Raw genomic sequence first — 27688 nt, forward strand, 5'->3', positions numbered from 1 at the left:
GAAGCGTAGGGACGGTGGAACCATTTCAGAAGGCATCCACACTGAAGCTGAAAGGAACGGAGGGGGGGGGTAGAAAAGTATCGTATTCATCATTTTTTGTAAGGAAATACATTACGAGGTACATATTTGAGACAAGTAGCTAAGTCTCTACTTCATCCCTAATAAAACTAAACGATTTACCCAGGCCAGTAGCGTACCAGCCTGCCCTGAAACGCACTACAAGTGCCTGCTTTCAGTATATTTTTTGTACTCACTAGCACATCTATTCGCTCATGTGAACATTCTGCACACTCCCCATTAACCTTTTTTTTTTTCTAGTTCTGGAAGTCCTGGTTGGCGCACAGGAAGGAGGACTCGAACAGATCGGAGGTACGCTGCGCGTTCGTTGCAATCCTCATAACTTCACCCTGTTGCAAAACAGATACCGCTACAGCCTTTTCGTGTTAACGTCATTCGGGTCTCGAATGACATTATTTACGAAGCTTGCGCCCCACGACATTTGCTAATGATATTAAACGCCATGATGTCCGCCCACGCACTAAGTATGATATAAGCTATGCTGCTTTTAAAAACTGAACCCCTGTTACACATGCTGTGCTGTGCAATGCATGTGCTGTAGGGGACACGGCTGTTTAAAATCAGCACTTCGTGGTTTATCTCATCTCAAATCTCCAGGTGTTGCGAGACTATTTCTTTCGAGTGATAAGCACTTGCAGCACGCTTCAAATATAATATCGGCACAACACTTTTAAACGCAGCAGGGGTAACATGGGCCGCGGAACTACACTGTTAAAACAGAACTTCACCACATAGCACGCTCCTGGCCAACCATCATTTCCGAGCGATATCACTCTGTGTCCTGATTTGTTCAAAACAGGGGGGAGGCGCCTGTCTGGGACAAGCATAATGTGTCCCAGATAGGCCCCTCCTCCTATTTTCAACAAATCAATACACAGAGTGATATGATTCGGAATGATGGTTGGCTATGAGCGTGATATGTGGTGAAGTTCTGTTTTAACAGTGTACTGACATGCGATTTTAGCTAACCGTGTCCCCCAACAGAACATTCGTCCCTCGTTAATATCTACACTTTCGTCCTTAGCAAAAAAATTGTCCATGAAGTGAGTCGTTCATAATATCCAACCAGACAGCATTAATTGTGAAAAAAAATCCGGTTATCACCGTCTGCTTGTGCATGTACATCGTGGAAGTCGTAGTCGCTGGAATATCCGCAACTTTAATTGCTTGAGGCTCATCCTCGTTGTCTTGGAAGAATTGCAGCGCTGTTTGCAGCCCTTCCCGAGCCATTGCTGCTGTGACAAGAGGCTTAGCACTGCCCGCATTGTCACAGAAAACGTCCAACTAGTTTTAGGAACTCTCGTCGGATGCCGGTTGCTCCATCGTCTCCGGAATTGCGTCGTCAGTCAGCTCCTTTTCGGTGTCCGTTTCGTCGAAAATGCTCAGGTGCTCGGCTTCAGCGTCCGGGTCCACTATTACGTCATAGCTATTACGTCATCATGCCCCCTCCAGAATCATCCCCCGCATCACATCCCAGGCATAGCACGCTCTGCGCCAACCGTTGCCACGAATGAAGGATTATCGCTTCTGATTCCAAGAGAAAGGGAGGCGTACGCCTTTTTCTGTCAATTTCAATACATGATAACTGACACAAAAAGACGTGCGCCCCCCCACTCTCTCTCCTCGAATCAGAAGCGATAACCCTATCATTCGTGGCAATGGTTGGCGCAGAGCGTGCTATGCAGTGAAGTTGAGTTTTTAGGGTGTACTCAAACTGATAAAAGGAGGATTCTACCCTCTTAAAAACGAACTTCGCCGCATAGCACACTCGTAGTCAACCATAATCTCGAATGATATCGTTAGCTGCCCTCATTTGTTGAAAACGAGCGTGCTATGCGGTGAAGTTCATTTTTAAGAGTGTCGAAGAAGGGCGTGTCACCCCCTGTCAGGGGCGGATCTAGAGGGGGGATTAGGATGTCCTGACCCCCTCTTCAATTTCGGTCTTCACATAGTGTTTAATTGACCTCGATTGCGTACCTACAGTGCTGGGCAAGGCTGGACCCCGCTCTCAGGAAAATCCTTGATCCGCCCCTGCACCCTGTTCTCTCCAAAGGTTGCCGTCATGGGAAGGTGTCCATAATAGCTAAAGGATACATAAAGTTCTACACTCTTAAAAATGAACTTCACCGCATAGCACGCTCCTAGCCAACCATTATCTCGAATGATATCGTTATCTGCCCTGACTTGTTGAAAACACGGGGCGTACGCCTTTTCTGTGACAATTATGAACAGCATAAGTGTCACAGAAATGGCGTACGCCCCCCGTTTTCAACAAATCAGGGCAGATAACGATATCATTCGAGATAATGGTTGGCTAGGAGCGTGCTATGAGGTGAAGTTCATTTTTAAGAGTGTACGGGGTCGGTCGCCGTCTGTGCAGTCCATTGTCCGAAAAGCGAAGATTCATATTATCGAGACACCATTACATGGGAAAAGTTTCGTTCCAAGAAAATAATGTCCATAATTCGAATTGTCCATATTAATCAGGGACGATTGTAATATTCTGTAATATAATAATATCAGGTAGGTCTTCCTCTGGAGCAGTTCTATGTATTTAATGTTGATGTTGGTGTATTTAAATAACATGTTCAGTTAACGTATTTGTCAACAGTTGCCGAATCCAGAACTAGGATAATGGCGGCACCTCAAGTTCGGCTCCCGACAAAAGCTCACACCACCGCCCGCCTCTTTTGAAATTCAACATTTATTTTCATGGTCATAAATACGTAAAAGGCTCTCCTCACCCAACCTTAGTCAGTCTCGACGGGTGCATATTCTGCATGAACTGACCCACTCCCCAACGTCTGAAATACGTAGAAGGGTCTCCTGACATAACCTTGATCAGTCTCAACGGGTGCATATTCTACATGACCTGACCCACTCCCCAACGTGTGAAATACGTAACAGGCTCTCCTCACCTAACCTTGGTCAGTCTCGACGGGTGCGTATCCTACATGAACTGACCCACTCCCCAACGTCTGAAATACGTAGAAGGGTCTCCTCACCTTACCTTGGTCAGTCTCAACGGGTGCGTACATGAACTGACCCACTCCCCAACGTCTGAAATACGTAGAAGGGTCTCCTCACCTCACCTTGGTCAGTCTCAACGGGTGCGTACATGAACTGACCCACTCCCCAACGTGTGAGATACGTAAAAGGGTCTCTTCACCTTACCTTGGTCAGTCTCGACGGGTGCGTATTCTACATGAACAGAACCACTCCCCAACGTGGGAAATACGTAAAAGGGTGTCCTCACCTTCCCTTGGTCAGTCTCGACGGGTGCATATTCTACATGAACTGACCCACTCCCCAACGTGTGAAATACGTAACAGGCTCTCCTCACCTAACCTTGGTCAGCCTCGACGGGTGCGTATTGTACATGAACTGACCCACTCCCCAACGTGTGAGATACGTAAAAGGGTCTCTTCACCTTACCTTGGTCAGTCTCGACGGGTGCGTATTCTACATGAACTGACCCACTCCCCAACGTGTGAAATACATAGGCTCTCCTCACCCAACCTTGGTCAGTCTCGACGGGTGCATATACTACATGAACTGACCCGCTCCCCAACGTGTGAAATACGTAAAAGGGTATCCTCACATAACCTTGGTCAGTCTCGACGGGTGCATATTCTACATGAACTGACCCAACCCCAACGTGTGAAATACGTAAAAGGGTCTCCTCAGCTAACCTTGGTCACTCTCGACGGGAGCATATACTACATGAACTGACCCACTCCCCAACGTGTGGAATACGTAGAAGGCTCTCGTCACCTAACATTGGTCAGTCTCGACGGGTGCATATTCTACATGACCTGACCCACTCCCCAAAGTGTGAAATACGGAAAAGGCTCTCCTATATAACCTTGGTCAGTCTCGACGGGTGCATATTCTACATGACCTGACCCGCCTCCAAACGTGCTACATACAGAAAGGGCTCTCCTGACCTATCCTTGGTCAGTGTCGACAGGTGCATATTCTACATGACCTGACCGGCTCCCCAACGTGTGAAATACACAACATGCTCTCCTCAACTAACCTTGGTCAGTCTCGACGGGCGCGTATTCTACATGAACAGACCCACTCCCCAACGTGGGAAATACGTAAAAGGGTGTCCTCACCTAACCTTGGTCAGTCTCGACAGGTGCATATTCTACATGACCTGACCCACTCCCCAACGTGTGAAATGCGGATAAGGCTCTCCTGACCTAACCTTGGTCAGTCTCGACGGGTGCATATTCTACATGACCTGACCCACTCCCCAACGTGTGAAATACGTAACAGGCTCTCCTCACCTAACCTTGGTCAGTCTCGACGGGTGCATATTCTACATGACCTGACCCACTCCCCAAAGTGTGAAATACGTAAAAGGATCTACTCACCTTCCCTTGGTCAGTCTCGACGGGTGCGTATTCTACATGAACTGACCCACTCCCCAACGTGTGAAATACGTAACAGGCTCTCCTCACCTAACCTTGGTCAGTCTCGACGGGTGCATATTCGACATGACCTGACCCGCTCAACAACGTGTGAAATAGTGAAAAGGATCTCCTGACCTAACCTTGGTCAGTCTCGACGGGTGCATATTCTACATGACCTGACCCGCTCCCCAACGTGTGAAATACGTAAAAGGGTCTCCTCGCAAAACCTTGGTCCGTCTCGACGGGTGATATTAGACATGAACTGACCCACTCCCCAACGTGTGCAATACGTAAAAGGGTCTCCTCAGCTAACCTTGGTCACTCTCGACGGGAGCATATACTACATGAACTGACCCACTCCCCAACGTGTGGAATACGTAGAAGGCTCTCGTCACCTAACATTGGTCAGTCTCGACGGGTGCATATTCTACATGACCTGACCCACTCCCCAAAGTGTGAAATACGGAAAAGGCTCTCCTATATAACCTTGGTCAGTCTCGACGGGTGCATATTCTACATGACCTGACCCGCCTCCAAACGTGCTACATACAGAAAGGGCTCTCCTGACCTATCCTTGGTCAGTGTCGACAGGTCCATATTCTACATGACCTGACCGGCTCCCCAACGTGTGAAATACACAACATGCTCTCCTCAACTAACCTTGGTCAGTCTCGACGGGCGCGTATTCTACATGAACAGACCCACTCCCCAACGTGGGAAATACGTAAAAGGGTGTCCTCACCTAACCTTGGTCAGTCTCGACAGGTGCATATTCTACATGACCTGACCCACTCCCCAACGTGTGAAATGCGGATAAGGCTCTCCTGACCTAACCTTGGTCAGTCTCGACGGGTGCATATTCTACATGACCTGACCTGACCCACTCCCCAACGTGTGAATTACGTAACAGGCTCTCCTCACCTAACCTTGGTCAGTCTCGACGGGTGCATATTCTACATGACCTGACCCACTCCCCAAAGTGTGAAATACGTAAAAGGATCTACTCACCTTCCCTTGGTCAGTCTCGACGGGTGCGTATTCTACATGAACTGACCCACTCCCCAACGTGTGAAATACGTACAAAGGTCTCCTCACCTAACCTAGGTCAGTCTCGACGGGTGCATATTCGACATGACCTGACCCGCTCAACAACGTGTGAAATAGTGAAAAGGATCTCCTGACCTAACCTTGGTCAGTCTCGACGGGTGCATATTCTACATGACCTGACCCGCTCCCCAACGTGTGAAATACGTAAAAGGGTCTCCTCGCAAAACCTTGGTCCGTCTCGACGGGTGATATTGGACATGAACTGACCCACTCCCCAACGTGTGCAATACGTAAAAGGCTCTCCTCAACTAACCTTGGTCAGTCTCAACGGGTGCATATTCTACATGAACTGACCCACTCCCCAACGTGTGAAATACGTAACACGCTCTCCTCACCTAACCTTGGTCAGTCTCGACGGGTGCATATTCGCCATGACCTGACCCACTCCCCAACGTGTGAAATATATAAACGGCTCTGCTGTCCTAGCCTTGGTCTGTCTCAACGTGTGCATATTCTACAGGAACTGACCCACTCCCCAATGTGTGAAATACGTAACACGCTCTCCTCACCTAACCTTGGTCAGTCTCGACGGGTGCATATTCTACATGACCTGACCCGCTCCCCAACGTGTGAAATACGTAACATTTTCTCCTCACCTAACATTGGTCAATCTCGACGGGTGCATATTCTACATGACCTGACCCACTCCCCAACGTGTAAAATACGTAAAAGGCTCTCCTGACCTAACCTTGACCAGTCTCGACGGGTGCATATTCTACATCACCTGACCCACTCCCCAACGTGTAAAATACGTAAAAGGGGCTCCTCACCTAACCTTGGTCAGTCTCGACGGGTGTATATTCTACACGACCTGACCCACTCCCCAACGTGTAAAATACGTAAAAGGGGCTCCTCACCTAACCTTGACCAGTCTCGACGGGTGCATATTCTACATCACCTGACCCACTCCCCAACGTGTAAAATACGTAAAAGGGGCTCCTCACCTAACCTTGGTCAGTCTCGACGGGTGTATATTCTACACGACCTGACCCACTCCCCAACGTGTAAAATACGTAAAAGGGGCTCCTCACCTAACCTTGACCAGTCTCGACGCGTGCATATTCTACATCACCTGACCCACTCCCCAACGTGTAAAATACGTAAAAGGGGCTCCTCACCTAACCTTGGTCAGTCTCGACGGGTGTATATTCTACACGACCTGACCCACTCCCCAACGTGTAAAATACGTAAAAGGGGCTCCTCACCTAACCTTGACCAGTCTCGACGGGTGCATATTCTACATCACCTGACCCACTCCCCAACGTGTAAAATACGTAAAAGGGGCTCCTCACCTAACCTTGGTCAGTCTCGACGGGTGTATATTCTACACGACCTGACCCACTCCCCAACGTGTAAAATACGTAAAAGGGGCTCCTCACCTAACCTTGACCAGTCTCGACGGGTGCATATTCTACATCACCTGACCCACTCCCCAACGTGTAAAATACGTAAAAGGGGCTCCTCACCTAACCTTGGTCAGTCTCGACGGGTGTATATTCTACACGACCTGACCCACTCCCCAACGTGTAAAATACGTAAAAGGGGCTCCTCACCTAACCTTGGTCAGTCTCGACGGGTGTATATTCTACACGACCTGACCCACTCCCCAACGTGTAAAATACGTAAAAGGGGCTCCTCACCTAACCTTGACCAGTCTCGACGGGTGCATATTCTACATCACCTGACCCACTCCCCAACGTGTAAAATACGTAAAAGGGGCTCCTCACCTAACCTTGGTCAGTCTCGACGGGTGTATATTCTACACGACCTGACCCACTCCCCAACGTGTAAAATACGTAAAAGGGGCTCCTCACCTAACCTTGGTCAGTCTCGACGGGTGTATATTCTACACGACCTGACCCACTCCCCAACGTGTAAAATACGTAAAAGGGGCTCCTCACCTAACCTTGGTCAGTCTCGACGGGTGTATATTCTACACGACCTGACCCACTCCCCAACGTGTAAAATACGTAAAAGGGGCTCCTCACCTAACCTTGACCAGTCTCGACGGGTGCATATTCTACATCACCTGACCCACTCCCCAACGTGTAAAATACGTAAAAGGGGCTCCTCACCTAACCTTGGTCAGTCTCGACGGGTGTATATTCTACACGACCTGACCCACTCCCCAACGTGTAAAATACGTAAAAGGGGCTCCTCACCTAACCTTGACCAGTCTCGACGGGTGCATATTCTACATCACCTGACCCACTCCCCAACGTGTAAAATACGTAAAAGGGGCTCCTCACCTAACCTTGGTCAGTCTCGACGGGTGTATATTCTACACGACCTGACCCACTCCCCAACGTGTAAAATACGTAAAAGGGGCTCCTCACCTAACCTTGGTCTGTCTCAACGGGTGCATATTCTACAAGTGAAAAGCTCACTGAGGCCTCCCTGTGGGTGACGTAGGGCGCATGCCTTCGGCTATCATAGAGGTGTTGTATAGAGGAACTGGACGTTATTTGTATAGTGACGTCACGGCATCGAAAGCTCTACGCAACGTTGGCACAGCTTGTGTTTACCTTTAGCTTAGGCCGGGACCAGCAAGAACAAAACAGAGTCACGTCACCACTTGGGTGCGTCGTGAAAAAAGAACAAAAAACACGGTGCAAAGTCAGCCCGTGCTTAGTCTGCAAAGGGGTATAGCCTGCATTTAGGGTGCAACATTCCCATGTGCGAGCGAGAAAACCCATTTGATAGCCATCGTGCTAGTGCAGTAGAATCACTCGTGTGTGTGCTTAGTATTTCTAGTGTGCCAGTTAGAGGAGAGGGAAAATATGGGAAGGCGGCCGAGGCTAGCAGATGACTTTATGTGCACGTACCTCTGGACAGGAGATGCAGAAGATTGACCATCTTGCTTTTTTTCTTCTACTCAGTGTATGAAGCTAGGAACTCAGTATCTGTGGTGCGTGCTCCTGGTTATTCTGTCGGAGCAAGTCGTTCTGCTTGTACTAACTGTTTGCTAAGACATATGTTTCTCGTGCCGTGATAGTGCGTACACTGTTAAAACAGAACTACACCACATAGCACGCTCCTAGCCAACCATCATACCGAATGACATCATTCTGTGTCATGATTTGCTCAAAACAGGGGGGAGTCGCCTATCTGGGACAAGATAATCTGTCCCAGATAGGCACCTCCTCCAATTTTCAACAAATCAATGCACAGAACGATATAATTAGGAATGATGATTGGCTAGGAGCGTGCTATGTGGTGAAGTTCTGTTATAGTGGTGTGTAACAGTGTATAGTGGTGTCTCGCGATAGCTGAACAGCAGAAAGGTATGTGGTAAAGTACACTGTTCAAACAAGCATTCACTCCATAGCTTGAAGCTAACCACCATTCTGAATGATATTCTATCTCCCGATATGTCGAAAACAGGAGGAAGGGCCTATCTGGAGCATGCATAATGTTTCCCAGATATGCGCCTCCTCCCATTTTCATCAAATCCGAAGGCAGAATGGTATCTTTCGGACTGGTGGTTGGCTAGAAACGTGCTATGCGGTGAAGTTCTGTTTTAACAGTGTACGGTGTAGGATTGTAGAAACATATAGTATCGTCAAGAGTAACAGTTATATCCACAACGAGTTTCTTACATGCACTGTCTTGGGTGGACAGTAAAACAGAAGTATTCCTGGTTTCAGGGGGATTTGACGGTGCATTAGACGAAAGCGCAAAAGGTAACTACTGCTTTTCTTGCTTTTAATTTTGTAACTTTAGTGCTTTGAGACCTCCTTACGCAATAAAGGGATAGGCCTAAAAACCCTGAACCAAGATGGCGGTTGAAGTTTGGTAAGGCAATTTCAGTTGGTATTCCTTGAATACCGCCAATGAAAAATGTGTAGCCTACATGTACAGCTCGCATGAGGGTTAACCATTCCGGACCCTGGTGGCGCTTAGTAGAAATAATGACGGAGAGTGTTTGTTTGTATTTACAGTTAGAGGGGCGGCCCTCGTTATGAAGGCTTGTTACAGTTAGCTCTGACGAGAGACGTACATATCTACACTCTTAGAAATGAACTTCAACGCATAGCACGCTCCTAGCCAACCACCATCTCTAATGATATCGTGCAAACGGGAGGCGTGCGTCTTTTTGTGACTTTTATGCTCTCCATAATTGTCACAAAAGAGGCGGGCGCCTCCTGTTTTTAACAAATCGAGTCAAATAACGATATCATTCGAGATGATGGTTGGCTAAGAGCTTGCTATGCGGGGAAATTCTGTTTTAACAGTGCACGGTGTAGGATTGTAGAAACATATAGTATCGTCAAGAGTAAGTTATATCCAAAACGAGTTTCTTACATGCACTTTCAAGTGGCGACAGTAAAACCGAAGTATTCCTCGTTTCAGATGAACTTAGACGACTACAGAAAATGAGAGACGGTAACTACTGCTTTTCTTGCTTTTCATTTTGTAATTTTTGTGCTTTGAAACCTCCTTACGCAATAAAGGGATAGGCCTAAAAACCCTAAACCAAGAAGGCGGTTGAAGTTTCGTAAGGCAATTTCAGTTGGTATTCCTTGAATACCGCCAATGAAAATGTGTAGCCAACATGTACAGCTCGCATGGGAGTTAACCTTTCCGGACCCTGGTGGAGCTTAGTAGAAAAAATGGCGGAGAGTGTTTGTTTGTATTTACAGTTAGAGGGGCGGCCCTCGTTATGAAGGCATTGTTACAGTTAGCTTTGACGAGAGCCGTACATATTTACACTCTTATAAATGAACTTCAACGCATAGCACGCTCCTAGCCAACCACCATCTCTAATGATATCGTGAAAACGGGAGGCGTACGTCTTTTGTGACACTTATGCTGTCCATAATTGTCACAAAAGAAGCGGACGCCTCACGTTTTTAACAAATCGAGTCAGATAACGATACCATTCGAGATGATGGTTGGCTAAGAGCCTGCTATGCGGTGAAGTTCGTTTTTAATGGCGTACTCTACGTGCATGTGTGGTTAGCATCGCTTTTGCACACTCAGAACAGAACTTCACCGCACAGCACGTTGTGCGCCAACCACTGCCACGAGTGATAGGGTTATCGCTTCTGATTTGAAGAGAGAGAGGGGCGTACGCACAGTTGTAGCAATTATCATATATCCAACTTGTCAATAATAGGAGTACCCCCCTCGCTCTTGGAATCAGAAGCGGTAACTCTATCATTCATGACAGTGGTTGGTCTCTTGGTCTCTTTCTGCAGGAGGCGGGTCTTGCTCAACGACCCATCTAACACTTTGCTCTCCACGACTAACTCATGCACCCTCTACGCATCTCCACCCTTCATCCTCTATCCTCCATTCGTCTTTCTTTTCTTCTTTTCTTTTTTGTTTTGGTATAGTCGTGACTACGCCCACTTCTGTGTGGCCAACAACGGCGAGCCGATCCTGCCATTACTCCCCCTCCCTCCATTCTTTTCTGAGAGTGACCTCTGTGAGACCGACGACGGCGAGCTCATTCAGCACTACCACCATTTGAGGGAGTGGGGTATGCGACTCAGGGGAAAAACAAAACAGAAACCCAGGAGCATGTCTAAGTTCTTTTTCAATATCACGGCGCGTTGAAAGTGTCTTAGCATAGGAAAAAAACACACACACGCAATTTCGACGTGTCAGAGCTTGATGATGACGCTGGTTAGGGTCAGGTCGCTCGAGGGTAGCGGAGGAATCACTGTCTAGCTTAATGTGCTGCTGAATGAGCACTCTCAAAATTGATGTCCCAGTATGTCTGCGTCGTCCAGGTAGTTCTCGACTCCCTACGCACTTTGTTATTATTATAAGAAATTGCGAAGAGGATGAGGATCACCTGACCCCACCTGCGCTCATCTTCGTGAATAAGCAGATATCGAGCTCGTGGATAGCTGCTCGTTCGTGTGGCATTAAACACTTGTTCTCTCAATTGGAGTCATCGTTTCCTAGATTTTGGTGCCGAAACACGGGATCGAACCACGGATCCCGGGTTCGATCCTGGGTTTCGGGATGCCAGTTCAGCTGGCAGTTAAGCTTCAGCTAGTTTACGCTGGCAAAATACGTTCATCTCTTGGCTTTATATCGACGGGAATATGTCGGCAAGCGGTAAAACGACATGTAAACAAAGTCGCATGACCTCAAAATGACGTTTTCTCTGACGTGTGACCAGGACAATATGGCGGTTTTACAACAAGCTGCTCAAGCACGCTTGAGGGTAGTTTACAAAAATGGCGGATTTATGTCACCTCTGTGGATGGAGGAAAGAATGCTAGCAGACGACGCCAAAGTATCATAGATGATCTCTCTCGATTGGTGGCGTTGGGTGAAACCGACGCCTAGGGTGCCTGAATACTAGCTCCCTCCCACGGTGTAGGCTGGAGTCACCCTTTGTAGAAGCGAATGGCGCCAAGCCGCGTATTGACTACAACGCTTACCATGCATGCATGCTATGCACTGATTTTTTCAAACCTCCTTTGCTACAAATTTACTCAGCTCTAAAATGCACTGCGTCACTAAGCGTATCGCTACACCTTTGTGAGCGTACCGCAAGCTGTGCGTGGGAGTCAATATGGCGGAAATTCGTAGCAGACGACGCGGTTGTCTTCATCCTATGCAGAGGGAGTTAGTATTGAGGCACCCTACAGGCGCCTAAACGAGCACCCTAAACAGGCACCCTACACGGCCACCCCTCGGAGACCATAATGGTACGGCTCCTCCGCGCGCGACACCGCCGATAGGGGACAGCTGGATGGGCCCACTGGGTGGAGATTTCAGACAAGTACATTGCAAGCAGTACATTGCCTCTGTATTCTGGAGCATTGTTTTTTTTTACATGCTAACTTACATCCATGAAGGTACCTTAGACGATGTTACCAAGGATCTGGAGAAGGCCTTTGGACGTTAAGGAAGGAAGGTCATCGCACAATGAACAACGAAATGAAAGTGTGTATTCAAGAATGGACGTTCGACGACGCCTTCAACACCATGGAGAATTATACTTCGTTTACCGTCGAAGCGCTGTAATCACCGAGGCAATCCGCCTCAATCGTCCAGTTAAAATAAATACGACGTGAGTGCTCTCGCGATATTTTGTATGTTTATATGCTTGTTTGCTCTTTTTCAACCGTTTTCGTCTTCTACAGCCTGAATATTCGTATAGTATTAACTAATTTATCAACAGTAAGCATATATTAGAATGTAATCCTTCACGCTCCCTTTGTTGTGCTTTTCTGTGCTCCTCCTTCTTCCCTTCATTAATGGCTTCGTGTAACTGTTGCACATCTGCGGGGGCGACACCCTCGCCCCTCGTTGTTTTGTATGTGTTTGTGTTAAAATAAAGTTGAGTCACAGTGATACCAGCGCTCGGGTCCATCCTCTGGGCCTATATAAGCGGCAGCCTGGTCCACTGTAGGCAGTTCGTCTTCAGGAAACTGTCTTGGTTGTTAGTTACTCCGTTCCCTCGTCCCTCTTCCCGCCTTGTGTGAGGACTTTGTTCTTCCCTCGGCTGTGGGAGACGTGGACAAGGGACAAGCTCCCCTTCCCGCTGTGGAAAACTAAAAGCCGGAAAGAAGTGCAAAGAACCGGAAAGAAGTGCAAAGTTTCCTTGGAATCTGAAACTAGCTATCGCCGTTTCATAAAAGATTTTGCGCGCTTAGCCCGACCATTAACCGACCTCACAGGGAAGGGCGTACCCTTTGTATGGACAGCTGAGTGTGATGCCGCAACCCTGAAGCGACGCCTTGTGTCTGAACCAGTGTTGTGCCATTTCGATCCAGGCAAGCCGACAGAGATACACACGGACGCGCGCGATTGCGGAATTGGTGCTGTCCTCGTGCAAAGAGATGGACACGAAGAACGTGTGGTTGCTTACGCCAATCGCCGCCTCAACAGAGCGGAATGCAACTACAGCACAACAGAAAAAGAGTGCCTTGCCGGTGTGCACGCCTGCCATCAGTTACCAACCCTACGTGTTTGGAAGCACATTTACTGTTGTGACGGACCAATCTAGTCTCGCATGGCTAATGAATGTAAGGAATACAAACGGACACCACCAATCAGGTGGTCCCTTCTACTTCAAGAACTACACTCTTAAAAATGAACTTCCCCGCATAGCACGCTCCTAGCCAACCATCATCTCAAATGATATCGTTATATGCCCTTATTTGTTGAAAACGGGAGGCGTACGCCATTTCTGTGACAATTATGAACAGCATAAGTGTCACAAAAAGGCGTACGCCTCTCGTTTTCAACAAATCAAGGCAGATAACGATATCATTTGAGATGATGGTTGGCTAGGAGCGTGCTATGCGGTGAAGTTCATTTTTAAGAGTGTACGCCATCGAGTAGGGAGGAAGAACAATAACGCCGATGCCTTATCCCGCCTTCCCTGTGATCCAGCTCCAGTAATTGAAGAATCCGTGCTCCCGCTTCTCATCATGGACCAAGGTAATCTCGCGGAGCAGCAAAACGGCGATCTATTTATTTATTTATTTATTTATTTATTTATTTATTTCAAATACTGCAGCCTCTATGAGGCTATAGCAGGAGCAGGCATGCTTGGTTACAGAAGTCTTTCACAGGTAATTCCCTTATAGCACCAGGTAACCTATTCCATTCATCAACTGTATGAGGAAAAAAACTATATTTAAAAACATCTATACGTGAACGCATAGGAACAATGTTCAATGGGTGTGAGTTCCGAAGACTGGACGGCAGTGCAAACGTAAAGTAAAGTTCATGGCGTATGTTAATCTGTTTATGAGCTATTAAATGCAAAAATTTTAACCTTTCAAGGGCACGCCTCTGCCGCAGTGGAACTCAGTGCGGAAGATGGAGAAAACTGACTGTCGTAACGTTTCATAAGAAATCTAACTGCCTTACTTTGAATTGACTCTAGAACATTAATGTCACTATTGAAATGAGGGTCCCAAACGACAGAAGCGTACTCCAGAATTGGACGTACTAAGGTTTTGTATGCAAGGAGCTTGGTATCCGTGGAGGCCAATTTTAACGTTCGTTTCAGGTAGCCAAGCTTCTGCAGAGCGTTAGACGAAACAATTTTGACATGGGTTTTCCAGTTTAGGTTAGAAGAAAAATGCAGACCCAGATATTTATACGTATCAGCCTTACGTATTGCATGACCGTCAAGTATGTAAGAAAATGAAAGAGGGATCTTCCTGTTGGTAAAAGACAGCACAGCGCATTTAGAAAAGTTAATATCTAGTTGCCACCTTTTACACCAGTTGTGAAACATCAAAAGTGACTGGTTAAGATTGACTTGATCATCCGCTGATTTCACTCTAGAATACAAGACGCAGTCGTCTGCATACAATCTTATCTCTGAGGAGACCTCACTGACAACATCATTTATGAATAACAGAAAGAGCAGTGGCCCTAGCACAGATCCCTGGGGGACACCCGACAAGACGCTAGATTTGGTCGAGTCATGTCCATCAAACGAAACAAACTGGGTTCGCAATGAAAGATAGTTTTCGATCCAGTACACAATCCTATCATTCCTAATTAATGCTTTTAGTTTTAGAATCAGCTTAGCATGGCATACCTTATCAAAGGCTTTACTCAGATCAATGAAGATAGCGTCAACTTGGGTTTTATCATTAATCGCAGATGCAAGAAAGTGAGTGAATTCCAACAGTTGTGTCAGGGTTGAAAATCCCCTGCGAAAACCGTGCTGACGAGGAGATAAAATTGAATGTGTTTCTAAATAATCAGTAATGTGCTTACATAGAATATGTTCAAAGACTTTGCACGATGTTGAGGTTAATGAGATAGGTCTGTAGTTAGCCACCAGTTGTTTGCTACCAGTCTTGTGTATAGGAATTACTTTTGCTACTTTCCATGCTGTGGGAACGACTCCTGTATTTAAAGATTTCTCAAAGATGATTTGCAAGTATTTAGATGCCCATTCAGCGAACCGATATAAAAATATATTGGTCACACAATCTGGACCACTGCTCTTCCTCGTATCCAGTTTCAACAGTAGATTGAATATTCCTGATGAATCAATCTCGGTATCCTCAAGCACAGGCAATTCAGAAGTGACATGAAATTCTGGAGAAATTCCATCGTCGTGCGAGAACGTAGTAACAAACTGGTTGTTAAAGTCAGTAGCAATAACAAGAGGATCATATTCCAGGTGGTCATTGATCAGAAATGACCTAGTCCGATCATTTTGGGGCAGAATGGACCGCCAGAATTTCTTAGGGTTCGTTTTGTATGAGCTGCGACAAAGAAACCTCATACGCTAATTTAGCTTCTCTCAATTTACGCTTAAGCTGAGATTTTAAATTATGGAATTCACATCTTAGGATGTGATTGGTACTAACAATCAGGCACTCATCCTCGCAATTCGCCTCTTAAGCTGCAAGATTTCCCGTGTGTACCACGGCTGTGATGGTGTCCTTCTTTTGAATTTCAACGGGACAAATAAAGATATGCACTTTTAATTATGTTTTGGAATGTAGTATACAAAGAGTCAGCGTCACAAGTATGTGCAATACCACAAAAGGAGCCGAAGAAAAAGCTTAGTTCATCTATAATTGCAGTTGAGTCGGCATTATCGAAGTCAAGGATGGGTATGCGGACGGTTGGCGCTTGAGGAACATTGATGTTAATGCTAACGAGCACAGCATTATGGTCAGAGAGCCCATGTATTATCTCGTACGGGCACCCTCTCGTAAATAGATTATTACTCACAAACACTAAATCCAAAATTGTTCCCTGACGTTCGGGAGCAGTTCTAGTGGGCTCTCTAACAATCTGCACTAAATCAAGAGCAATACTTAGGTCGATTAAAGATTCACCCTCTATTTTGTCGTGATCCCCAATTAACAAAGTACTCCAGTTGACATGTGGGAGATTAAAGATCCATTCTTGGCAAGAATTATTCAACATTTGGAAAACTCGGATGGCCAGGTTGAGCGTAAAGTAAAAAGAACAGCCATACACTGTTAAAACAGAGCTTCACCACATAGCACGCTCTTAGCCAACCATCATACAGAATGGTATCATGATGTGTCATGATTTACTCAAAACAGGAGGGAGGCGCCTATCTGGGACAAGATAACCTGTCCCAATAGGCGCCTCCTTCCTCTTTTTAACAAATCAATGTGCAGAACCATATAATTAGGAATGATGGTTGGCTAGGAGCGTGCTATGTGGTGAAGTTCTGTTTTAACAGTGTATACGAGGCAGATACTTTTGGCCGAAGATGTTTTCCGACGCTACGAAGTACGTGATGGGCTGCAAAGATTGCCAGACAACTCCTCTCGAGCCAATGGGGTTCCTGTAACCCAGTCCACCTGTTTGCCCCTTTCAGCAGGTTGGAATGGATTTTGTGGGTCCACTTACGAAGTCGAAGACCGGTAAACGTTACGTCCTAATAAAATGACAGACTACCACTCCATGTTTGCGGAAGCCGTTGCAACTCCAGCAGCCACGCATCGTGTGCGGCCAAAGGATGCGTTGAGAACATCGTGCTCAAACATGGTGCTCCGGAGAAGCTGATCACTACCCTGTTAAAACAGAACTTCACCACATATCACGCTCCTAGCCAACCATCATTCCTAATTATACCATTCGGTGCATTGATTTGTTGAAAATGGGAGGAGGCGCCTATCTGGGACAGATTATCTTGTCCCAGATAGGCACTTCCCCCCTGTTTTGAGCAAATCATGACACAGAATGATATCATTCGGTATGATGGTTGGCTAGGAGCGTGCTATGTGGTGAAGTTCTGTTGTAACAGTGTAGGGCCCGGATTTGTAGGCACTAACAGGGGGCGCTCTTGACCGCATAGCACGCAGTATGCCAATCATCATCGCGGATGATATCGCTCTGTTTCCCGATAAGCTGAGAAAGGGGGCGCGCCCCGTTTTATGTATCAACATTCTTTCAAATCGGAAGATAAAATAATACGGTTCTGAAGGTTGGTTGGCCTAGAATGATTTATCCGACGGACAGCGCTACCTGTTAGCGCCTAAAAATCCATCAAAATCAGTGATCACAGGTCGCAGACAGCACTTTGTGGCAACGCTACTGGAGGTAATACTCGTCCTGCTGAAGACCAATCATGCAAAGACAACAGCTTATCATCCGCAAACGAACGGGCTCCGTGAGAGGTTTAATCAGACCTTGGTGGACATGATAAGCATACAGGGTGTCCCAGAAAACGTGTCATTGAATTATAATAAAAAAAACAACGCCACCTAGAATCACGCGGTCAACAGCATTTGTTCTTATTAGGTTTTTGCCACCTCCTAATGTGAATGTCATGTACTCCAAGTTTAATTATGTAAATATTTGCGAACTGAACTCGGAAATTTGCCAAGTAAAGGTCACTTTTTTGCCCCACCAATATGAAGACCGTGCAGAGTTCACTCAAATTCATGATAATTCGCAGTGATATTCACGAGCTATCCCATCGGAAAAAATAGCCGAATATCATGCTTTTCGGAGCACCGAACCATAGCGCGCGATGACTTTTTGAGCGCAATCGCTCTCAGTGCGACGAAAGGAGGTTCCGAAGCCAGCCCACAGAGTGATAGTAGAAAAAGTAACAGTTCCTAAAATTGGGAGAGGGAAAGCATTATCTCAGCGAAAGTCGGACGTGATAAGCCGTTCCTGTTTTATCTCTTTCTGCGATGTCGGGAAGGGCTGGGTTTCCAACCTCCTTTCGTCGGGCTGACAAAGATTGCGCTGAAAAATTCATCGTGCGCTATTCTGTGCGACCTCCGTAGAGCATGATGTTCGGCTATTTTTTCCGATGGGATAGCTCCTGAATATCCCTGTCAATTATCATTAATTTGACTAAATTAGACACGCTCTTCACATTGGTGGGGTAAAAAAGTGACCTTTACTAGGCAACTTTCCGACTTAAGCTCGCAAAAAGTTACTTAATTAAACTTACGTTACACGACAGTCACATGAGGAGGTGGCAAAAACCCAGTAAGAACAAATGCCATTGACCGCGTGACTCTAGGTGGTGTAGTTTTTTTATTATAATTCAATGACACGTTTTCTGGGACACCCTGTATACGTGTCAGCGAACCAGTAGGACTGGGACGAATTTCTTCCGTATGTTTTGTTTGCATATAATTCTTCCCAGCAGGAGACGACTGGATACACCACCTTCTTTTTCCTGCACGGATATGAGCCCACAGATAGTGCAACACCGCCTCGAGCGTGCCCGAGAAATTGTTGCCGAAAGGGAGAGAAATACCCAGCGCAAGAACAAGCAGCGCAACGATCAACGCAGACGGGAACACAGCTTCCAAACTGGCGACTTCGCCTACGTATAGTCACCGGCAAGGTCGAAGAACAGGACAAGGAAGCTTCTACACTGCTACCACGGCCCATTCCGACTTGTAAGACAGACTGCGGAAAACCCGATTGGGGAGTAGAAAATAGAACTGGCTCCAAGACAGATGTGGTGAACGTTGCTCGACTGAAGCCGTATCACCCGGAATGGGAATTAGACAGCTCAGACAGCGATCCAGATGGTTCAGATCATGCGCCGGAGGACCATGGAGCCTGTGACCTTGGCAAATCCAGTGACACCGAGAACGAATTTTTTTAGTGCGGACGACTCATCGGATGTCGAGGACGATGCACGTACGAACGATACCGATGCAGATAGACGGCCTTGTCGTAACGCGTGACCTAACGAACATGCTGACTTTGTATATTACTGATCCGCCATTATCAATAGTCCAATGTTTTAAACGCTTTGACGCTACTCGGAAGTCAGAATGAATCCTTGTTATTCTGTTCACTGTTCCTTATGTTCTTTGTGCTAGGTACTATGGTTATGTTGAAGAGTGGGGACACTCTTTCTTCGTAGGGGGGAGGTGTCGGGATACGTTGTATGTCTATATGCTTCTTTGGTCTTTTTCAACAGTTTTCGTCTTCTAGAGCCTGAATATTCGTATAGTATTAACTAATTTAGTAAGCATATGTTAGAATGTAATCCTTCACGCTCTCTTTGTTCTGCTTTCCTGCGCTCCTCTTGACTATACGAAGTGATTTTTTCTCGTTTTCATCAGAAAGAAAACACTTTCCTGAGTGTGGAACCAAAATTTTACTTTCGTCATGCGAGGAGTTTTCTCTGGAGCGAATTTAAGCGGAGTCGCGAAGGGAGTACAGCTGGCACCACGCCGTGTCGAGCTGCCGCGCGAAGACACCGTGAGTAACTTCACATGAACCACAATCGGGTCTGCGCCACGTCATCGTGACGTGTCGTGGTCCCACCAGGACCATGCGCCGTAGGATCAGTTGGGAACAAGCGGGTTGTAGCGAGATATATTTGTCTCCTCCCATTAAACTTCTGCTAGTTGCGAGTCTGCAGGTCTCCTGTCAAACTCTGTTTAACCCACCTGTCCGCGTCTCTTGCTGCAATTTCACTCAAGTATGGATCAGTAGGATCCTGCGTACGCGTCCATCGGGAGTGGAAGTTTCCATGACGCCAGTTTCCGCGCGGTAGTCGCACTCTATCACAGTCGCATCCTGTGGTTTTCGCCGACATACCGAGACGATGTTGGATGGTTGGTTGCCCTAATTCACGTCATTATCCGCGGAGCATCCAATGTCATATGCTTCTCAGGGAGGAGACGCACAGCTTGTGATGCCAGGAAGCGATGGGGTCGCCGGAATGGAAAGACGGCGCGGTGCCATCGACTGCCCGTGTTTGTAGCGAACATTTCCATGATTGCGATTACGAAAGGCACGCTTAAGCTCTTCAACGCAGTGCCGGATTTACAGTGGTGGGGGCCCCGGGGCACTGTGCTGTGGGGGCTCCCTTGTGTATTCTATGTCTATCGAATGTGTTAATTGGGGTCGACATGCATGGAACATGGAGGACAGATTGGACAGATGGAGGACAGATGGAGGACATGGAAGACAGATTTTTACCAAGTTTCCGTTTCAGGGATGCGTTTCAGGCATGCAAAACAGATTTCCCTTGGACAGACCTTTACTGGTGGGGGCCACTTTGTGGTGGAGGCCCCGGGGCAAGTGCCCCGTCTGCCCTCCCCTAAATCCGTAACTGTTCATCGTCATCTTCCCGCTCATATATTAACTCACATGCATTGAGGTATTGTAGCGCAATTGCTGCGATGAAACACCTCACCTCATTCTAATTCATGTAGTTGGAAAGCCCAGGAAAGACCTCAGACAGCACAGCCGGGGCATGTAAGAACGCCGTTGGACGTAGTGGCCTGTGACCGTATCAGCCAAAAACTGATGAAAGCACACGTTGGCTGTAACTTCTCGTTGGATGTAAAAGCATGATGGATCTACTATCTCGCTTTTGGATGTACCAGCACGATGAATGTAATGGCATGGAAACTCTATACCTCTGGCGACGGAAACTCTACCTTACCGCCGTCGTTGCAGATTAGCGTCAGTACCCGACACTGATGCGCTGGAAACCTTGTGCCACGACATCATCATGGCAATCACAAAGAACTCTAGTCAGCAGGTCTGCCGGGTTCCACGAAGATGGTACATACGACCAATTGCTCTGGCCCACATTCTGCCGTATCTCTCGGACTCTGTTTTCGACAAATTGGCCTGGCTTAGTGGCGCTGCCACGAATCCATTGGAGCACGATGGTAAAGTCGGACCAGAAGTGGTTTATTCGTCGTAAGCCTGAAGTTCTCCTGAAGGAACTTCGCGAGTCTGGAGGAGATAAGCGCTCCTAGAAGCTCCAGACGCGCGAGCGTCACGGTTTTGAGAGGAGCTAGCCGAGACTTCGAAGTGAGAGCCAGCTGACGTACACTCTAAATCGTTTTACACCTTAAAGGGTGTAAATCAAAATGTTCATGGCGCACACCTTTTAAGGTGTATTTTAACACCTTCATGGCAATTGGCGTGTAAAGGGTGTAACGCCGAATAAAACTGCTGGGTTTGTGGAAATAAGCTGGTAACTGTGTATTCACAATTACCAGCATATTGCCTATAATCACATTGAGGTCCATATATGTATGCACATCAAGGTGATTAAATATGTGTGTAAACATGCACAGCCGACATACAGACGATCATGTATGGCGTGGCAGCTGTGCATGGCAATGAAGCAAGGCAGCTGTATATAGCTTTTCGTGAAACTGTAGACCTTCTCATGAGCAGGCACCTCCCCCATATGCATGTCCATTACTTAGAACGCTGCATTTATTCGTTTCTTCAAGGCATTGCAGTGTTGTACCCACAAATATCTAACCACTGTAAAATGCATTACGTTGTTCATTATCCGCGACTCATCATGATGTTTGGTCCTTTCCTATCTGTATAGTTGTACGCGTTTTGAAGGGAAACACCAGCATTTTAAAGATGTTGCTAGAAAAACTCGACATTTTAAGAACATAACCCTTTCATCAATCAATTTTATCAAATGTATGTGTGGTCGCAGCCCTTCATCAGAAATGCCACATCTACTGATGGTTCCAAGGAGATTCAAGCAGAATCTATAGTCTATGTGAAAAGTGCAGTTGATAATGATAACATATTTGCTGTTGGCTGTTATTGCCAAAGAATCTTCAGAGTAGGACTTACCCGTGTTTATTGAGATTGCAGGCATACATGTTATTAACTCTGATACCATTTTTCTCATACAAACATTAACTACTGTTGAGTATGATGAGCACTATCATGTATTTGTTCTGTCTTGCAGTGAGGAGCAAAGTGTTTTAAGAAATTTAAGCACTATCTCAACAGACCTTCTAAATCCGCATGCATTACCAGATGGTAGACTTGTTGTAAATCCAGGCCATGCACTGTTGTAATGTAACTTCCTGTTCCCTGTTGTTTTATATATTTACTTTTGTTCATGTGAACGAAAACAAACATACTCCCTTTCTACACACATCACGACACACTATCACCATATTTCACCTGAGGATGGAGTACACTGACGTTACACCCTCAGGAACTTCCAAAACAAAGTTGTAGGGTGTGAAAGGGGTGTGATCTTTGTTAATACACCTATTTTACACCTTTAAAGGTGTGAAACGATTTAGAGTGTACGTAATCGAGTCCAGGACAAATTGTCCTGTGCGAACCGTTAGCCGGCTAGCTTGCCGTTTCCAGAGGGCGCCACGTGGAGGCCGGTTCGCTTGTGACTCAGTTGGATGAGGTCATGCAACTGAGTCACGCCCTCCAACCCCCCCCCCCAATCAACGCTATTTACAAAAAATAAATAAATAAATAAAAAGCTATTTAGCAGTTTTTGTTCTTTTTTCGATATCAACAAAAACCAAAGAAAACAGAACGAAAACAAAACGTAAACAAAAAAACGAAAAAGAAAATAAAACCGAAAACAAAAACAAAAACGAAAATAAACGAAACAAAAACAACGTAAAAGAACAACAAAAAACGAGAAAAACAAACAAAAATAAGGGAAAAGGAAGAACAAACAAAAACGTAAAAAACGAGAAAAAAAACACAAAAAAACTAAAACGAAAAAAGCGAAAAAAACTAAAAATACAAACAAAAACGAAGAAACAAAAACGAACAAAACAAACGAAAAAAACAAGCGAAAACGAAAAAAAAACGAAAAGACAAAAAAAACAGAAAAACAAGAAAAGCGAACGCCATTTACAAGCCCGTCACCACCTCACTCCACAGTTACAGTCGTAGAGCTTTCTTGGGACCAACACGTGGGCATGTGAGCCGATGCTGAGTGGTCTACTGTTAACTGTGGTATCATGTCTTCTTCTTCGATCTCACTCTTCCACAATGTGGCTCTCATGTCCTCGTCTGTTATTGCGAATAGGCAGAGTGAGACCAGGCCGCAGAGCATGTAGACGGCCCTGAGGACATCGTTGTCCTCGAAGATAACAAGATAAAACAAAAACGTGGTGGCCGCCAGGCAGAAACATTGGAAGATGGTCAAAGCGACGTTGAGGGCCTTCATGCCTGGAAAAAAACAAAAATACGCTTTTGTCAAAAACCAAATTCCATTTTCATTCCGTTTCGAGAGAAATCGGTAATTGGGAGGAAAACGCAGACGACGACATATTAGTACGTTAACGACAAGAAGACACAGATAGCTAGTTATAGTCATCCTGTATTTAGTTACTGCAAAGATGTTGTAAGATGCAGTAACACGTTATTGAGGTCAAACTTGCGACAGAGCTGCAAGGAGCATGCACTTACCTGGCGGCCAACAGCAAACAGAAGCATCAACGAAGTAACAAGACAACGACGAAGACCAATGGGCAACAGGGACAGACAACAGCCTGCATTGGGAGCAATTTGTATCATCCTTCTCATCGTCTATGGTCATTCCGTAGTTGATTGTTCCGACGTTCGTCATCGTCGTACTTCATCATCAAGGTGATAGCGCCTCTATGGGGTGGAGCCATGTCTACATAGATAACGATAAGCCCTCAGTTTCTGTCGAACAAGGTGTTGTTGATACGGGGAGGGGGGGAGTGGAGGAGGAATGCGGTGCGTTCCAATCGAGCAAGTAGTAGTAAACACAAATGGTTGTTGTTCGGTTGCTTTGATTTTTGACAGGTAGGTCGAGCTTAGCTATAGATGAATCGGATTAAAAATTAATTCGACAACCTCTTCCTGTAACTCGAATTATATATCTTTATAGATGCATGTATAGCTCTCGTCCAGGAGGCGCTGAAAATCACTGGCAGTCACTGGCGCCCCTTGCGGGACAAAATGGAACGGCCGGTTAGTAATTTCGTGCGTATTAGACGCGGCTTATGCGCGATGTTTTTTTTTCTCACGGGTGCTCTGCGGCTTATCTGATGACTATTTTTTCCTGCAATTTTTCCCCATACGCCGGCTTTAACGAAAGGGCCGACAGTGTCCCTGGAACAGCACTGCCCTGCCGATGCACGAACAGTGCGTACCAGGGACGGGTCCAGATTCGAGTAGATTGATCTTCCTGGTGCATTCCCCCCAAGCAGCTTTAAGGAAAGTGGTGACAGTGATTCACGTCTTCTGGAAGACCACTGACCCATCAATCCATGAAAGACGCCCGACAAGGGCACAATCGATCTTGGTAGAACTCTATAGACCTGACCTCACGCCTGACCACACTGTGCTGACCCCGGAGTATGAACCACAGGGTTTATGGCCTTCTCTATGGTCTCCTTTGTCGCGCAAATCAGTCATCACTTATTCCCCGCGTCTTATCTGCCAGAACATTTTAAAATGTCCCTAAAAACGCGTGCTGCAGCTTATCTGCGGTGCGGCTTATACGAGTAAAATTACGGTAGTTCACAACCTCCGATACGGGATCCGGACACTTCGGTGCACGGACATTTTGGTGCGAAACGTTGCTGAGGAGTCCAGAAAAAAAAAAAGGTCCTGGGAATGGCTGTCACAATGTCGCAATGAAACAAATAAGGGAAGAGGGCTATGGGCATCGTAAGTAGTGTTGTCAAGAAATTTGGTTTACATAGAGAAGAACGTCCTTTACGTATTTTTTTATACACTACTATTGATTTTGAGATCTCATCTCCAAGTGCATGTCGGTCTGTCGTGGCTTTTAAATTATTGGGGCATTTTTTTTCTGTAATATTTTGCGCCCAAGTTCTGGTCAGTGCTCCACAGGTATTCATTTTTTATTTCTGTTTTCATGAGTAGATGAGGAATTGCTGTTTAATTTTGAAGTGAGTATTATCTCGAAGTGGGCATCTTCAAGGTACGCATATTATGCAGTTTGAATTCCATTTGTTGACTTCGTGCCTACCGGTTGCATCTTTGGTGGAAGCACTTGACTAGACGTTAGTCCCCTTGTATTGCTACATATTTTTTTTCTCGCTGATGGCCGCATATTTTTAAAGCCTAAACGACCGTATAATATTACCGTGGTGCCCCTCCAAAAGCTGTTAGACTCACAAATCATAACCTAGTCGTCTTTCCAAGCGGTGCTTTTAGCGGTTATGCTCTAATACTTCGTAGTCACGAGAGGTATTTTATTTTTCAAGGTGCACACAGCCACAACACGGAAGCTAGAGCAAATTTTAAAATGCGGCAATTCGCAAAAGATTTCAATGCCTTTATGGTACTTTTCAACATAATCGCCATTCCGGTTGAGACATTTGTCGTAGCGTGGAACCAAATTTCCTATTCCCTGGTCACAGAAAGCCGCCGCCAGCCCACTGAACCATCTTGTCACGGCGGTCTGCAGCTCCTCGTTGGTGCTGAACCGCTGATCTCCCAGCCACTGCTTCGTTCGACTCAAGAGGGGGAAATCACTCGGCACCAGGTCAAGAGCTGTACGGTGCGTGGTTGAACACCTCCCAGCTGAACTGCTGGAGGAGTTTCTGAGTAGAGGTCGCAGTGTGAGGACGGGCGTTATCGTGGAGAAGCACAACTCCTGATGACAGCACCGCCCTTCTCTGAATTGTTCACACCATTTCCGCACTTTACTCACACTCGTGAAATCCCGGCCATACACCTTGCTGCACGACGCCCTTCAGTGTGATGGAAACTAATCACAGTGCGGATCTCGCATTGGGGGCGTGACGACAGCCACGGACATGTTTCCTGCCTCGTTGCTGGACGAAAACTGGGAAGATCACGTGACCGACGCGACCGACGCGCGCGCGAACTGCCGAGAGGCTGCCGAGCGTGACTGAGCGAGGTTACTTTTGTGACGCGTCTTCGCTATTTTTGCGGGCTATTCGGACCTTGAAAAAAAAAATACCCCCCGTCTGTCGAAGAGGTGTCTGTGGTTAGTATTGCTGAAGTAAGATGCAATAGTCATAAATTTAATCAACAGCTTCTGCTCGTTTATTTTAACAGGCTTATTTCGTGCTCGAAGACTTTTGTTCCATTTAAGACTCTGGGAGCACCTTGGCTCTCAGCCCTGACGACGAGCCCTCGCGCCGTGCACCCTTACAAATGAACTTCACCGCATAGCACGCTCCAAGCCAACCATCATATCGAATGATATCGTTATCTGCCGTGATTTGTTGAAAACGGGAGGCGTATGCTTTTCTCTTGTGACACTTACGGGGTTTATCACAAAACAAAGCGTACGCCTCCCGTTTTCAACAAATCAGGGCAGGTGATATCATCAGAGATCGTGGTTGTCAAGGAGCACGCAGTGCAGTGAACTTCATTTCTAAGAGTGCAGGGCTATACGGGGACTGACAAGTTAGCCTCTGACATACCGGAGCTGGACCCTGGTCTGGAGCACTACGGGGCACTACGGGAGAGACTACTGGAGACTCTGGGGCACTACATATACGTACCACGACGTATGCGTAGTGCCCCAGAGACCAGACACGTCTTGTGGTTCCCCAGCACACCTTCTGTACATTGACTTTACGATCGAACGAATATTTTGATCCCTCCTCCCCCTTTCATATTCCTTATGGATGATATTACTTTTACGAAACAACGCAGAGCATAAATGAGGCGACGTCAGTGACATCTTCTACTCGAAGTTTCTGCCCAGGGCTTCCGTTCTTGAGTGAACCGCTTTTGCTTCAAAGTAGCTGTATATAGTTGCTTGGCAAGTAGAGGAAACAAGAGGTGAAGAACGAACATGTCTTTGAGGAGAGGGACAGCATGGGTGGAACAGACACAACTAGAACACGTACTGATCCTGTTCTCAGCCGTCGCCTAACAGTGAAGGAAATTTGCTGATGGGCTGCTTCTGAACTATGTTTATTAGATATTATCTTCATAGTACGAGTCACATACAGCACAGTTGCTTTGAGGAAAAAAAAACGAGTTGGTGTTCTGTGGTGGAACGTGTCTGGCTTAGGCTCTGTGCCTCAGCCCTCTGCCATATCATACGGAACACGTGCTGTTGCCATGTGCCTCCGCTGTATTGAGGTAACCACGTATACCGTAAGGATAGATGTACCGTCCAACAGCTTCTAAAAGTGCGAAACCAGTTGTACCAGGCTTGATGAACGCTATGGGTGTGTCACTCAGGCAATTCAGCCCTTGAAACAGAGAATTTCGTGCACAGGGTTGCCATGGAGGATGGAGGAGAAGGTGCGTGAAGCCATGAGGGCCTCATGAGGTGAGGGCCCGTGAGGATGAGAACTCGTAAGGCCATGTGGGTCCTCATTAGGCGAAAGTACATGAGGCGCCGTGAGGACATCAGGCCCCTCATG

The 27688-nt window shown here is 46.5% G+C and overlaps 1 long non-coding RNA gene across 1 annotated transcript; it reads left to right on the forward strand.

The window, feature by feature from the left end:
• The first annotated feature begins 319 nt into the window (after positions 1 to 319).
• LOC135374537 (uncharacterized) lies at positions 320 to 13003 on the forward strand. Its single transcript, XR_010416947.1, has 4 exons — positions 320 to 369; positions 9254 to 9289; positions 9960 to 9992; positions 12428 to 13003. It is a non-coding gene; the product is annotated as an uncharacterized LOC135374537 (long non-coding RNA).
• Positions 13004 to 27688: the final 14685 nt, after the last annotated feature.

The sequence above is a fragment of the Ornithodoros turicata genome, unplaced genomic scaffold, assembly GCF_037126465.1.
Source record: "Ornithodoros turicata isolate Travis unplaced genomic scaffold, ASM3712646v1 Chromosome69, whole genome shotgun sequence".
Taxonomy (NCBI): domain Eukaryota; kingdom Metazoa; phylum Arthropoda; class Arachnida; order Ixodida; family Argasidae; genus Ornithodoros; species Ornithodoros turicata.